Source organism: Apium graveolens, chromosome 3 (assembly GCF_009905375.1).
Source record: "Apium graveolens cultivar Ventura chromosome 3, ASM990537v1, whole genome shotgun sequence".
Taxonomy (NCBI): domain Eukaryota; kingdom Viridiplantae; phylum Streptophyta; class Magnoliopsida; order Apiales; family Apiaceae; genus Apium; species Apium graveolens.
Genome location: NC_133649.1, coordinates 143,599,191 through 143,610,160, shown reverse-complemented (window position 1 = coordinate 143,610,160; position 10,970 = coordinate 143,599,191).

Sequence of the window (10,970 nt, the reverse complement as noted above, 5' to 3'; positions counted from 1 at the left end):
GAGAGTTACTGTATTGAGTACAAGGCACCTTCAAGGTTAACACTCAATAACTCATGACAAGGTGAACAAAATTCAGGAAGCACTAATCCAGCAAGATACGAATGTGAAACTTGAAAAGAACAGATTTTTCAAGCCAGCCTTTGACAGAATTGCCTACATTGAGAAAACTCAGGATAGGCAACAAACTCAAATTGAAGAGATTCTGAAAAATCAAGCTTCTCATCAAAGTCAACTCAATGAGATCCAATCCTCAGTGGAATTGCTTGTCTCTCTTCTTTTACCTGCTGATGCCAAAAAGGGGGAGAAAGTGATTAAGTCCAAATGCAAATCTATTCAGAAACTGAAAGGAAAGGATGATGGACATGATGACCAGGGAAACTCTGATAAGGGTAGAGGTCAAGGTCAAGGCAAAGGGTTTTCATCAAGTAAAGCTAGAATTACAAATCAAGGAACAAGTTCTGATACTGGGAGAAGAATAAGTTCTGATACAGGTAAATGATAAGTTCTGGTGAACATCTGGAACTTGATGAAGAAATTTTAAAGCAGTTATTTCTTAAAGAAAATCCAGGGATGGACTTTGAGAGTCTAAAGGAAGAAGAAGCTAGATTCAAAGCAGAAGGTGTCAAGACAAAATCTAAAGCTTCTGTTGTAGAAAAGAAATTTCCAAAGCCTAAGGGTATTGTGATAAAGGAAAGAACAAGTTCTGACGCAATCAAAGCCAAATCACAAATGGGAATTGATCCAAGGTCCAAGGGAAAAGAAAAAGTTGATGAACCTGTAAAGGTTTATATGCTAGTCATGGATGAAGATATAACTGATGATGAAGATGATACTAGTCTTACTCTGATTTCAAAGAAGATTTCTCAAACAACCTCTAACATGACTCATGTTGTTCAGAGTCAAGATATAGTAAGTTCTGATATGACAGTGAAGCAAGCAACCTCTGACTTAGCTCAAGTTGGTTTGATATCAGAAGATAAGGAAAAGGAAACCTCTGACATTGCTCTTGTTAAACCTTCGAAGATACTCCTACCACTACCAGGATTCACCAAAGCTAAACAGGCTTAACCTTTGAAGACTGCAACTAGTGGTTTTGAAGCAAGAGTTGTTACAGGAAAGGAAGCAAGAGATAAATCTGGATTGGGTAGTTCCGATGAAAGAAGAGTACATAACACTACCGATGATCCAACTTCCTTAAGTGAACCAGGTGTTGGAGCAACTCCTAAAAGATTAAATCGACTTGAATCTGTACAAATGGTTTACCATACCTTTTTGAAAGAACATATCTTGTTATATTTTATGACAGATGGAAGGGTGTACCAAATTAGGCAGAATGCTATACCACTAAAGTATTTTAAAGAACTGGAACATGTTCTATTTCTACTTCAAGTGAAAGACAGATTAACAGATAGTGTTGCAGGGTATTTAAAGTCTCAAATTCAAAGACAGAAGAAGCTTTATTCTGTAAAGTCTGACAGCACATATTGTCCCAAGTACAGAGATCACAAGGGTGATATTGTCGAAATGAAGCATAACTCTGCTAAGATTATAACTACTTTTCTGGGTTATAAAGCTGTGGAATTCAATCTAAAGTCTGACAAGGCATATCTGATTAGACTAGATCAGGAGATAAGAAAAGCTAAGATAAATGATCTGAGAGCAGCTATTTTTCAAATTGGAGAAGATACAGCTGAATTGATAAATGCTAAAAGGAGGATGGTTAATGAGCTTGAACATGCTGAGAGATGTTTGTTGAAGAACTATCTCAGGACAACTCCTGACATCAAAGAGATCAGAAATTGAAATTAAAGCCAAGTCAAAGATCTACAACTGCTTAAATTCTGAAATGTATACAGACTGAAGCTGTTATCAGAAGTTAAAGATGGTAAAGCTGAAAGGACTGTAAGTTGTAGTTATCTAGTCAAATTCTCATGCATTTGTACTTAATGTTTTTGACATCATCAAATATCTGTTGAACTTGTATATTATGCTAATTTACAAGTTAGGGGAGATTGTTAGATATATTTGATAATGTCATGTGTAATATGATTTATGTTTAGTTTTCAGATCTTATCTAACAGGACAAATCAGTACTTGACTGGAAATCAGCACTTATACTGAAAACATAACTTAAGATATCAGAACTTAAGTTATCAGAACTTAAGTGATCAGAAGATATTTATCAGGAGATAATATCAGGACTTAGGATGACTTTCAGATAAGGCAGGCGGCTGATTGAAAGGAAAGAAGATCGAGACTAAGACAGAAATAAATTTGCATGAAGAAGGATTTCTATGAAGAATAGAATACTTGGAAGAAAAGATAACAGGTTGATATATTTTAGGAAGCAGAATTATATTCCATATCAATTAGAATCTATCTTGTAACTGTGTAGTATATAAAAACATGCATAGAGTTTACACTATAAGTGTTACGATTATCGAAGTTATTATTTTTTGTAACTCTAGCAGCTCTCATGATAATTTGTTCATCACTGAGAGAGGACAGTTCCATATTGTAACAGAATTTATTGTGTTGAATAAAATCTGTTTTTTGTTACTTGAGTTCTTATAATCGATTTGATTGTGTAAACACTGTATTTAACCCCCCTTCTACAGTGTGTGTGACCTAACAATATATTAATCGGTAAAGCCACACAAAGGGATCATGGTCTATACATGATAATTAAAGCTATAAATAAAAAAACTATATGGAAAAAATATGGCAAAAATATGCAACTAAATGAGCTAAACTAATCATGAAAATGTAACTACATGATATACACACAAATATGTTCCTTAACTACCACTCCCAAACTTAAAATCTTCACTGTCCCCAGTGAAGGTAATAGAAAGGAACACAGGGTTTACCTATTCAGATAAATCATCATCATCACCCTCAGAGGGTGGAGTGTTAGGAGGTGGATAAGCAGAATCCTCACCATAAATGGGCCACTGGATGTTAGCTCCAAGGCCTCTAAATGCAGTCCCAAGTGCTTGGGTGAGCTCCTGCACAAACCGACTCTGCGACTCATACATCACATCCATCCTCCTGGAAAGCCTCCTGTACTGGACATCAGCCAATCCCGACCATCTCCTCTCTGAGCTCTCGAAGAGCCTGCCTCTCCCTAAGCCTGACTAGGCCTAGCCATGGCAGCACCAGCTACTGGAACTCCTCCCGGAAGGTGATACCCCAAACCATGTGACTCGGGCTCTCCACCCGTCCACTCCTGCATCGCATTCAAAGTCGATGAATCAATAGGAGCGGCTGGCATCTGCAGCTGCTCATAAGACAGCCACCAGACTCTACATGCCTTGCAAAGCTTCGTGACAATAGAGGCATACGGGATAGAGTACTGCGATTTCCCCCCTCAAAACTTCAAAATCCCTTGGTAGATGAATTCACCAAGGTCCACATAATATTCATCATTCAGAATCCCCCATAACAATCTCGCCCTCTCCACTGTAACCTCATGTGCATGCGAAGAAGGAAGAATATTAGCACATATAAATGCATTCCAAGCACAAGCATACCTGTTCATCGTGACAGCAGGAAAACTACGATAATCGTTGGTTCCCCTTTTGAACTTCCATACTGTGCCCGGCTGACAGAGAGTAGCAATAATCAAGTCCAAATCAAAGTCCTCAGGGGCCTTTGCATTCCAATTCTCCTCTTGTGGTTTCCTTTGTCGCTGCCCAATAACACGGCAAATCGCCTCGGGCTGATAATCAACAGTCAACCCACGAACAACAGAAAACCCATTCTTGTCAGCCTTGGCGTTCGCATAGAACTCGCGAACAACACTCATCGGTACCGCCTCAAGTGACTCGCAAAATATAATCCATCCCTTCTCAGCAATCATCGACAGCAACTCACCATCCCTCCCTGATGGCAAGAACCCCCTCTCCTTCATAATCAGCTTAGTTTAGAAGCTTGGTGTACTCTTCTTCAGCAGCCCTATCCAACAATCGGGGCCTCGCAGCAGTATTCCTCGAAGAATCAGTAGTAGTCAGGTTGGTGCTGCTACTACCCACAGTTCGTGATCTCTTTGGGGCCATGAAAACTGAGAATAAGAGTTGGAGAGTTTGTGTTTGCTGTGTAGGAGAGATTTTGTAGAGTTAAAACTGTGTGGGATGTGTATGTAGAGGTTGTATGTATTTATAGGGAAAAATTAGGGTTAGAATTTGATTAGGAGTGGGGATTGTGGCTAAGTATGAGGAGAATTCGTGGGTTAATGGGTGATATGGTTTGTGTAAATTTTGTTTTTGTTTTTCTTTTTTTATAGGCCGAAAAATGATTTTTCAAAAATTAGGGTCGCACGCGGCCGCCTGGCACCAGCAGGGGGCGCCTGCTAGCGCACGGCCGCCTGATCCTAGCAGGCGGGCGCCTACAAGGCTTTTGGAAAAAAAAAATTCTGTCAATTTTTTTCGGATTTTTTTGGGTTTTTTGGAAAAAGTACTAAATTCTAAGGTGTCCTATGGTCTCATATCTTGGGTTGCCTCCCAAGAAGCGCTTCTTTTACGTCATAAGCTTGACATATAGTAATGCGATCAAGTTGACAATAAAATGGCACTAACCACTTCACGGTTTACCGTATCCCCATAATAGTGCTTCAATCTCTGACCATTTACTTTGAATGCTTGGCCCGGATCATTCTTAAAAATCTCCACCGCTCCATGTGGAAAAATAGTTTTGACGATAAATGGTTCAGACCACCTTGATTTCAACTTTCCAGGAAAAAGTCGGAGACGGGAATTGAATAGAAGAACTTGTTGCCCCGACACGAATGACTTAGGTGATAGCTTCCTGTCATGCCACCTTTTTACCTTTTCCTTGTACATTTTGTTGTTTTCATACGCTTGAAGTCGAAATTCATCAAGTTCATTTAATTGAAGCATTCGCTTCTTCCCAGCTGCATCTAGATCAAGGTTTAACTTCTTCAATGCCCAATAAGCCTTATGCTCAAGCTCCGTAGGTAAATGACATCCCTTACCATAGACAAGTTAAAATGGGGACATCCCAAGTGGAGTCTTGTATGCTGTTCTATAAGCCCAAACAGCTTCATTGAGCTTCAAAGACCAATCTTTCCTTGACGGACAAACGAATTTCTCTAGAATGCACTTGATCTCTCTATTAGACACTTCAGCTTGACCATTAGTTTGCGGATGATAGGCAGTAGCAATGCAATGATTCACATTATAGCGTAACATCATAGAAGTGAACTTACGATTTCAGAAATGCGACCCTTCATCACTTATGATAACTCGTGGCATTCCAAACCTTGTGAATATCTGCTTATGAAGAAAACTCAACACTACCTTTGCATCATTAGATGGTAGAGCCTTGACTTCTACCCATTTCGAGACATTATCGACTGCTAGCAAGATGTACTGATTATTGCAGGATGAGATAAATGGTCCCATGAAATTGATTCCCCAAATATCGAAGACCTCAACTTCAAGCATCACATTTTGTAACACCCCCAGATCCGGGGTCGGGGATCCGGGTCGTCACGGTCTTTCTTTCCACAATATCACTTCACTTAATTAATAATAATAACCTTATGCTGTGACCCCACACTAACACACACCACAACCCGTTATAGTCTCAGAGATGAAATTGAAATAAGTACAAGTCTTTGAATCCACAATTTAAAATTATTACAACCCAAAATGATTACTTGATAAATTTACAGTTAATTGCCATTATCTGCCACAAGTTATAATTATACATAATTGATTCTCAAAAATAGAATGCCTGATCTACCAATAGATCTACCTCTGCAGCTATAGCAGCCACAACATCATCGGGAAGACGCGGGACGCTTCCCACGCGCTTGCGCTGGGTCTGCTGGAGTCTGGCCATCTTTCCTAACTGTTGTTGTGTGATGAAAAAATAAAGCAAGAGTGAGCCTTACAGCTCGCAAGATAATATATAGTGATAACAATAATATAAGTATCTAAATGGATACTTACTAGAATCTTTTATCATGTGTAAGATAATTACTAGTATATACTTACTAGTATATGAGCCTTCTCATAGTACTCATGAAAGTCTTGGTCAAAAGAAATGAACCAAGTTTGATATCTTAATGCGATGAAGTCGCAAAATATTCAGTATATATACATATATACTTTTCAAAATATTGGAAGTCCTCTTCCATGCATAATATACACAAAATCCCAGTGTATAACTGTATATATAAAAAAAAATATCGTTGCAAGGTGATCTCATATATCTAACCTTGTCTCAACGTTTTTCTGAAAATCTTTGTCATTCATAAGACAATTATTAACTAGATATAAGTTTAAAAGATGAAGTTACAAGATACCCCAATATACTTATATCTTTCCCAAATACTACTTGAACTACCACCGTTCAAGTTATAATCAGTTTCAAAAGTTCATCACATAGATGAGACTACAAGACAAGATTTGAATAGATTCAATCTTTGAAATATTATTAAATGAAAAAGTTATGAGATACTTTATTTAGTCCCGATATACATATATCCCCATATATATATCTCTTTAAACATTTCCTGGAACCTCTGTTATATAAAGTATGAACAGAGTTTGAAACATCCAATGAATTTTGGAAAGGAAAAGAATTTTGGCATAAACCAGATATCTTGCTGATCAGGCAAAGATACCAATAAGTAACCTTTTCTACTGTAGATGGATGAATTCCTCACCGGTCATCACCCTGGCCGCATTAGGACCTCGCGCTAGACCGTTACCCGGCCCCTCACGCGTTGATGGACTGCCACCCAGCCACTTACACAATAATAGACCGTACCCCGGCCTGTCGCTTATGCCGACTCAATTAGATGGGCTTACTTCCCGAACGTTGGGCAAGTAATCAATTCATTTACCAAAACTGCAACCTCGTTGCGAATATAAAATACACCACAGAGCCGGATTCCCCAGGTTTTGAGCGAGTATTTAAATCCCCTTAAAAGGAAGATCTTAAATATAAAAAAAAGAGTTTTGGGATCCACTCTGACTTTTAAAAATCATTTTGAAGACTCAAAAACACTTTAAAGAGTGTTTGGAGTAAAGCTGATTTAATGAAGTAAATCAGTCCCCAGAATATTTAGAAAATGACTGAATATTATTATTTAAATAATATTCCCATAAAGAATAATCTTTATAAAAATAATTGAAGTAGAAGTATTAAAACTTATACTTGAAACGAGTATTAAATAACCAAAGATATACTTATATGAAAGTATTATCTTTATTTGAATAATCGAAAATAAGTTTGATTATTAACACCTTATTCTTTAATAAAATAAAGAATATATTTCAGCAAATAATCGGAGTCATAGATCCTCAAATGAATATTCAAATAATATTCAATAAATAATATAAAAGAGTCATAAGCCCTCGAATGAATATTCAAATAATATTCAGATAAATAAATAAAAGAGTCATAAGCCCTCGAATGAATATTCAAATAATATTCAGATAAATAAATAAAAGGAGTCATAAGTCCCCGAATGAATATTCAAAATAATATTCATTAATAAAATAAAGTGAGTCATACATCCTCAATTGAATATTCATATAATATTCATTTAATATAAAGGAGTCATACGCCTTCGAATAATATTCGAAATAATATTCAATAATAAAATAAAGTTTAAAGTTATCGAATAAACCTTATTCGATTAATAGTTTGGAAAACTATAACCATATATATATATAAATATATATATATATATATATATATCCATATCCATATATATACAAAATCTACTCGGGATCCTCGACTCCCGGTTTTAGAAAATATTTTCACCTTTGGGTCCCTATACTAAGGGTATATGCAAGATACCGCTATCCTCTAGCATAGGTATTATCAACTGAACCAACAAATATATATTTCAAGAATATGAAACAGGCATGCATATATACCATATCACATGCTACAATATATCGCAAGAATTTGCTAAATAACCAACATGCATCTATAGCAAGATAATGCATATACAAGTGTATACATCACAACAACAGTATAACGGATAGAATACTTGCCTGAGCGACTGGGGTTACGAATGGCTTGGGACGAGTCTGGTAACCTATAAACAACAAGTAAGTTGGAATTAAACCAAAGTCACTTGTAAATCTATACTTTAACTAACTTAGACTCTAACGCTTGTTTTGCGCTTACTGATTCTCTTAAGTCACTCGAGTACCCTCGGCTCCACCATTTTTAATAATTTAACCTTTACGAGTTTTAAAGCGATTCCTTCGCGAGTGTCTTACCAACTGCCTAACACACTTACCATAAATGTTTCATACATTAATTAACCCTTTTTGGTCTTTAACCTATGTTTCAAAGTAAGGCGAGGGAAAAAGTTTCGTTCGCGAAACGCCGTTACTTGAAACGGTCGTTTCTCCTAAACCGTGCATCGGAATCGAATGAACTACATATCAAAACGAAGCCCGTAACATGAGCTATCTAAACATGGCAGTGGTCATAATCTAGCAGGGGGTCCTCGGGTCCTAATGTTATGCACAAAACAGTCTAAAGAAAATCGGACGTTACGACGGCTATGTTTACGCGATTACCAATATTTATACCACTCCAATTCTTTACCAATTCACTACAAACCACCCAACCATCATCAATACATCAAACACAACTTATATCAAGGCAAAGTCAGTCCATAATCTCAAGGTTTTCCATCTTATTCAACCGCAAACATGATCTACTAACCATAACTTAAGATTCATTAACCATTAACCAAGATTCATATCCAAAATCACCACAAATCCAACCAAACTATCTAACATACATGGATCTTGCTATACATACATGGATATTTCTATATATACATTAATCCATCCATAAACTCATCAAAACTCAAAGTTCAAACTATAAGTTAAAGGTGAAAGTTGTTTATACCTCCTTGAAGCTTCCTAACACAACCCAAGAGCTTTGAATGCCTAAAAGAACCTTGATCCTTGCTTGTATAACCTTAATCTTTCATAAAAATTCAAGAAAACTAAAGTTATTTCTTGAAGGTTACTATTCACCATCTTCTTCCTTGATTTATTGGAAGAGATTGTGAATGAATTAGGTGCTTAAACTTATAGCATATCCATATCTATGTACAAGGAACCTTAGATAATTACCTTGTGATTTAACAATGCTTGGAACTTGATTTTTGATTTTTCTTCCTTTGAAAAAGGTGAAAAGCCGAGAGCAAGATGATAAGAATGAAATGATTTTGTGTTTTTTGATTTGTTTGGCTTAGCTTGGTTGCTCTTTTGTTTTGTTTTTGGTTAATGACCAATTTAACCTTGATTTTGTGTGGTTATAAACTAACCACATCTCCTTCCCTTTATGTCATGCTTATGTCATGCTCCTGATGTCATCCTCCCCCCTTTGTCCTCTCCTTATTGGTTGGATGACCTCATCATCCCTAACCTTCTTGATTAACCTCCTAATTGTTTGCCTAATGACCGCTGATCTGTTATACGGTTCGCTTAACTTTCGTTTTCGTTTATCGTTTGAGGGATCATACCCGGGATCTTATTACTTAGGTTCCCTTAACCTTTCTCAATATATTATATTCCTTTTATGATCCTCTCCTATAATCCTTTAATTTAAATCCTTTTTATCCTGTTACCTTATACTCAATTCTCTCCGTATCTAGTGGATTTCCGGGAAAAATCAAAGTGTTCGGAATTGGATTCTGACGATCTTTACATACACTTATATACCACATAGAGTACTAATAATATCCCATAAGATCAATAACAGAACCCCTACATAGCGTGGCATGAAAAGTTTTCTCGTTCAGCAAAAACACTATTCATAAGGGTTTCAAAATTTCTCAAAAATTGGGGTTATTACACATTTAAAGGCATCTCATCCTTTCTGGTAAGATTGCCAACTCTTTGGCAATAATCACACCTTATAACGAACTGATGTGCATCCTTAAACAACGTAGGCCAGAAAAAACCTGCTTGAAGAATATGAGCTGCTGTCTTTTCACCACCATAATGTCCACCATAAGTTGTGGAATGACAGTCTCGTAATATCCCCTCCGTCTCACATAATGGGATACATCTTTTGATGATCTGGTCAGCTCCTTGTCTAAACAAATATGGTTCATCCCACATGTACCACTTCACCTCATGCAGAAACTTCTTCTTTTGAGTCGAATTCATATTAGGAGGCATTATATTTCTAACAAGATAGTTCACAATGTCTGCGAACCATGGCTCTTCCTCTTGAACTGCGAACAACTGCTCATCCGAAAAAGATTCATCGATCAATGTCTTATCATGTGAAGTAGAATCGGGTTTTTCCAATCTAGAGAGATGGTCAGCTACTTGATTTTCAGTACCTTTTCGATCCTTGGTCTCTAACTCGAATTCCTATAGTAAGAGAACCCAACGAATAAGTCTAGGCTTCGAATCCTTTTATGAGACCAGATAGCGGATGGCAGCGTGATCAGTGAACACTGTCACCTTTGTCCCAAGTAGATAAAATCGAAATTTTTCGAAACCAAAAACTATAGCCAAGAGCTCCTTCTCAGTAGTGGTGTAGTTCAGTTGGGCTCCATTTAGCATCTTACTAGCATAGTAGACCACATGAAAGATATTAGTCTTTCGCTGCCCAAGAACTGCTCCCACTGCATAATCACTTGCATCACACATCATCTCAAAAGGTTCTCTCCAATCCGGTGTCATAATAACTGGTGCGGTGATTAAACTCTTCTTGAGAGTCTCGAATGCTGCCAAGCAATCTTCATCAAATTTGAAAGGCACATCTTTTTCGAGAAAGTTGCACAACGACTTAGATATCTTAGAGAAGTCCTTGATGAAACGCCGATAAAAACTCGCATGACCAAGAAAGTTACGGATTCCTTTCACAAAAATAGGTAGCGGGAGATTTTCAATGATGCCCACCTTGGCTTTATCCACCTCAAGACCTTTACTGGAGACCTTATGCCC